At 46.0% G+C, this 5,990-nt stretch overlaps 1 pseudogene across 1 annotated transcript; it reads left to right on the top strand.

Annotated features, from left to right (window-relative positions):
* Positions 1–1,874: 1,874 nt before the first annotated feature.
* On the top strand, positions 1,875–2,711 carry LOC306639529 (rRNA-processing protein FCF1 homolog; annotated as a pseudogene). Its single transcript has one exon. The product of its transcript is annotated as an rRNA-processing protein FCF1 homolog (transcript).
* Positions 2,712–5,990: the final 3,279 nt, after the last annotated feature.

Below are 5,990 nucleotides of genomic sequence, written 5' to 3'. Positions count from 1 at the left end.
GTTCCTTTCTCACTCTCCAGTCTTTCCCAGACAGAGAAGCAACTACACTCCTTCACCTCCAACTCCACAAACCTTATCAAGGAATTTCAGTATCTTACTCAGTCTTATGATCTTACTTAGCATGATATTTATATGATCATGTCCAACATCTTGGCCCTGAGGAGCACAGAAGAGTCTGGGAACAGGTGCACAATTATGCAGATAAGTTTTGCCAACTGACCCCGACCCATCCCACTGGGGCTGAGGCAGTACCAGATAGGGAGCCCCAATGGGACTATAACACAGGGATCAGGTGTCTCCAGGCAGGATGAGTTCCTGCATCCTCGCAGGTCTCCAAAAGGCTGCCATTAAACCTATTAATTACGATACGCTTCAGGAAGTAATACAGGACAAAACTGAAAACCCATCTGCCTTTCTGAGTCACCTCACAGAGGCCATGCTCAAATATACTAACCAGGACCCTGAAACTTTGGAGGGATGACAGTTACTCATGACTTTTTTCCCCCCTCATAGCTACCCAGACAAAAAGGCTAAATTGAAGCGGTTGGACAGGAGGCCCCTTACCCCATAGCCAGAGGTTCTAGTGGTGGCATTCAGGGTGTATAAGGGAAGGGAAGAAGAAGAAGAAGAAAAAAAAAAAAAAAAACTAAAATACCTAATGCTAGTCAAAGCCTTTCAGCCAGCTAGACCTGGCCAGCTGGCCACTATTAGGGGCACCCTAGCTCCCAGAAGACCTCCAGGCCCATGCTTCAAGTGCAGAAAAGAGGGCCACTAGGCATGAGCCTGCCCCAACCCCCGGCAGCCCCCAGGTCCTTGTCCAAAATGCCACCAACAGGGACATTGGGCAGTGGATTGCCCTGGTACTCAGAAGTGCCAGGTCACCCTTGACCCCTTCTCCAAGTACTTACTGGGATTGGAAATGAATGGCTGAAGGGGCCTGGGACTTCTACACCCGACAACCATCACTGCTCAGGAGCCCCAGGTGACCCATAGGTGGCAGGCAGGCAGCTCCCTTTCATGATAGATATTGAAGCCACCTCTTCAGTGCTGCAGGAGTTTCGGGGACCCACTTCCCCTGCCAAATCCTCTATTGTCAGGGTAGAGGGAAAATCATACCATGCCCTACAAAGCCCTCCAATAAGTTGCCATATCGAACAAATCTGCTTCACTCACTCCTTTTTGATAATTCCTGTGTGTCCCATTTCCCTCCTGGAAAGAGACATCCTAGCCACCTCTATTTCCTTCTCACTATTAATCAGCTTGTGTTACAGGTCTATCAGGACCTCATAAAGGATGAATCAGAGCCTGGCTACAAGTGCACTCCCCAGGGGAACTATCCAGTCCCCAGCCCCACCTACTGCAATGGCATCTCCCTCCCCTGAATCAGTTCTACACCCATGTCCAGCAGGAAGCAGTCACTGAAGATGGATCTTCACCCATATCTTCTTATAAAAACAAAAACAGGGAATGAAGCGAACAAGGCTGCAACCATTTCTCCCCTGATTCTGCCCCCCCCACACACACATACTATTTTACAATCTAGATTGTTAACTTCCTCACAGTCATTGGTCCAATTAGCCCGAGGGCTTCCACTACTTAAGGGTAGTTCCCCTGCCATTTGCTCTCCTTCTCTCTCCTTAGTCCCTAAGGGCAGACACTCTGTTCATCTGTTTATTAAAATCTCTTGTGCGAGTTCCCACGTCCGAGTGGTTTTTCTGGGTGCTTTCACCCAGACCAACAAATGAGTAAATAAACTGGCTAGGGGTGTAGCTCAGTGGTAGAGTGCTTGCCTAGTATGTGCAAGGCCTTGGTTTCAATCACCAGTACTGCAAATATAAACAAACAAATGAATAAAATGGACATTTTCTGAACGGGTGTGCAGCGTGAACATGGGAAAGCAAAAGAAAGCAAGGAAGTATGCAACTATGAATCAAATGCTTAGTCTCAGAGGTGAGAGGCTTAAAGAAAAGGATAGATTAAAACCTAAAAAGAAACCAAAGGAAGACCCCAGTGCACTGAAGGAAAGAAGTCCCCCAACATCCTTCCTGCTTATTCTCCCAATATAATACACAACTGGGACCACCTTATCATATCATTGTTGATACCAACTTTATCAATTTTTCCATTAAAGCCAAACTGGACTTAGTGCAATAATGGACTGTCTGTATGCCAAGTGTATCCCTTGTATAACTGATTGCATAATGGCTGAAATTGAGAAATTGGGGCAGAAGTATCAAGTGGCTTTAAGGATTGCAAAGGATCCACGATTTGAACCATTACCATGCACACACAAAGGAACCTATGCAGATGACTGCTTAGTACAAAGAGTAACTCGGCACAAGTGTTACATTGTGGCCACAGTTGTGCCCTTAAACAAAGAATCTGGAAGATCCCTGGAGTTCCTATCATGTACATTTCTAACCATAGATACAACATCAAGCGTATGCCAGATGATTATGGAGCCCCTCAGTTCTGATTCTTACAAGACAAAAGTTCCTCTACCTTCCTTCAACCAAATTTCTCAATTGCCAGTTCACTAAACATGCTATAGAATATAGAATAATGCATACAGCATGAATTATTTGCTCTATTATGAGCTGAGTATGGTTAAATATACTCACTTCTTGATGCTTTTTGAAAATGATATTTTGTCTCATTTAAAAATTTGTTGCATTTTTTTTAATAAATCAGATGCTCCGATCAGTATTCACATTAAAAAAAAAATAAGAGACATTTCTGGATAGGGTCAGATATCAGTCAGCTTTCTGTTACTGTAACAAAATACCTGCTATAATCAACTTAATAAGGGAACAGGTTTATTTTGGCTTATTCCATGGTTCATTGGCCCTGTTGCTTTGGGGCCTTCAGTGAAAAAGCACATCATGGTGGGAATTGTATGGTGAAGCTGTCACTTCATGGCAGCCAGGAAGAAAATAGAGGGGAAGAGGAGGGAGCAGGATCCCAATATCCCTTCAAGGGCACACCATCAGGGACCTTCCACTAGGCCCCACCTCCTTAGGATTCCACCACTTCCTAATAATGCCACAACCTGGCACTGTTCAAGCTTTCAACACATGGGCCTTTGTGGGACATTCAAAATCCAAACAAGAACAATCTGTACTTAGACACCATCACCAGAAACCCCTGTTCCCTGAAGGGGGCCTGGGTACCAAGGAAAGATTCAAGGACATAAGCGGTTAGGTGTATGCCTCCACCCTCTGAGATTTTTGTGTCTTTCTATCCATAAAATAGGCTGTTAGAATGCTTTTTAAAAATAGTAACTCCCAAATTTCTTAGAGTTTCCTCTGTATGAGCCTGGGGCTAGAAGCTTTAATTAAGCACATCTTCTAATTTAATTCTCAGAAGCCAGTGCTCTCTTGATGTCCCTTTCAGGTTCGGGAAGTCACTCTTCCCCCTAATATTTAGATAAAAGCGGCTCCCCACCCCTGGCCTCATGCTCTCCCAGACTCCTGTGACTAGCCCGGATCTGGCCTTGACATGACTCCCTACCCTCTGATCCCCCCTCTCCATCCTATTCTAACTCGGAGACTGAGTTCACTCATCTCTTATTTCTTCTGTGGACCTACAGAGGGAGGATACCTAAACCAGACTTGGAGACAGAAGAGTTCAGGTGACAGAGTCCTGTGCCTTTTCCTTAATTTCCCCCCAAAATATGACTAACATAAGGTGGAATTTGTAAGGGAATGTTACTGAAGGTTGGGAATAATTGGGGCAGGGGGACAGGGAGGTGGGGTTATTTTTAGCAAGTGACTCAGATTTTAAAACCAGACCTCCTGGGGCTTGGGGGGTTTGGTTTGGTTTGGTTTGGTTTGGTTTTATACTGGGGAGGGAACTCAGGGGCACTTTACCACTTTACCTTTTTATTTATTTATTTATTTATTTATTTATTTATTTATTTATTTATTTTCAATTTTTTGAGACGGGGTCTAAATTACTTAGTACCTAAGTCACAGGCTGGCCTGTAATTTGTGATCCTCCTGCCTCAGCCTCTGGAGTGACTGGAATTAGAGGTGTGTGCCACCACAAATAGCAGCCTTCCTATTCTAGCAAGTTCCCCCATCTGTTCTGTCTCCAACAGAGACCAGAGTCCTGCGGTGGACCCTCCCTCATCTCTCACCTGCTCTATTTCCAGGATTCTCACCCTCTTCTTGCTCTGATGTCTTTGGCTTTTGTCTTCAGAGCAGTTCAGCCACCATCTCTTCGCCAGCTAGGGACTGGAGGGTTCTATCTGTCACAATCGATGGGTCATCTTCCAAAACAAAGAGCCCAGGTAGCGCGAGGGCCTTTTCCTAGTATCCACAAGGCAGGAGACACTGCGCTTGATCCACAGGCTTCTTAAAACAGTGAGCACCAGATGCCCTAGAGGAAACTGAGCCTTAGAGCAGTTAAGAGTTTGCTCAAAGTCACACGGCTGGTAAGTGGGGACATCTACAAAGTAGGTCTGTGGCTTGACTGTCCCTTTTAAGGATGACATTGATCTCCAAAGAGGCTTGAGGAAACTTGGAGAAAGGGAACACCCTGAGAAGCCCATCATATGAGGCAGAGCCCAAGCCCCTCCCCGCCTCAGCTGACCGGAGTAAGCAGAGGCAACCAGAGGCAGGAGGCCACAACAGAAGTCAACCTCTGTCACCTGGGTGAGGCCATAAGAAAGGACATAAGTGGAAGACTGTGAAGTTAATTGGGGGAAGGGGGGAACTAAGGGATAATTAAACAGAAAGACTGAACTGGGCATATTGGCACACACCTGTAATCCCAGCTACTCGAGAGGCTGAGGCAGGAGGATCACAAGTTCAAAGCCAGCCTCAGCAACTTAGCAAGACCCTGCCTCAAAATACAAAATAAAAAGGGCCGGGGATGGAGCTCGTTGGTAGAGCACCCTGGGTTCAATCCCCAGTACCAAAACACAAATAAAAAACAGAAGGACTGAATATGGGGGAGGGGAGCAGGAGGAAGAGTCAAGAATCAAGTCCAAATTTCCGATGAGCAACTGGGTGGGGGTGAGGGGTGTTGGCTGAGATAATGACCACGGGCAGGAAGGCAGGGAGGGGTGTTTAAATGCAGCAAGTTCACACATGTTGGGGTGGAGAGGCCCAGGAGGCATCCCAGTGGGGATGTTCCTAAGCTGATGGATTGCTGCTCCCAAGACAAGCCCACACTGCCGCTGTAGCTGGTAATTAAAGCCATGAGGGGGACGAATGAGCTCATGCAGGGTGAACATGTGGAGCGAGAGGAGGCCGGGACCCTGGACACAGTTGAGGAGCACCCACAGGAGAGGGAAGGCTGAGGGAGGTGACCAGAAAAGCAACCCAAGGGGACAAGCAGGCCCCACACTGGAGAACCCAAAAGGGTGGACTAATACAAGCAGATGCCGCCATTGTCCAGTGCTGCCCAAGTCAGTGCTAAGTAAAAATCACAGGAGGTCATTGTTTTGGACTAAGCTCCTGCACTAGGCCCCAGCAGACCAAGCTAAAAATCAAAATGGAGTCACTCAGGCTAACGTTCCATGTCACCAAGCTGAAACTAAGCTGTTTACCTGAACTTCTGAGAAATCAGGATTAGGGAGATAACAGCCATATTTCCCAAACAGACTGGTTTCAATTGACATGATAATAAAGTTCCCTCTGCCTTAATCCTTACACAAAAAATGTAAATCGGAGAAGCCTGATATGAACCATTCAGTTATTTTGCTGTTGTTGTCTCCCTGTCCCCACCATACAAAGAAAGTAACACCACTCCACTTCTGTTTTCTGTTCCTGCTGTCTTCAAGCTGTTCTCTGACTATAAACCCAACCACCTTGGGATGCTGGGACCATCAGAATACTTATTCTATTTTGTGGAATGAAATGTTTCCTGATTCTAGAAAATAAAGCTAGTTAAGATCTTTTCAAGTAAATTTTTGTAGTTTTGTCCTTCAGAAACATTCCAAGAATGGCCATTGGGATTAGGATGAATGGGTGGGTGCCGGGCAT

This window comes from Sciurus vulgaris, assembly GCF_902686455.1.
Source record: "Sciurus vulgaris genome assembly, chromosome: 11".
Lineage (NCBI taxonomy): Eukaryota > Metazoa > Chordata > Mammalia > Rodentia > Sciuridae > Sciurus > Sciurus vulgaris.
The sequence above is the reverse complement of the archived record's forward strand: the minus strand, read 5'-3'. Positions and strand labels throughout refer to the sequence as shown.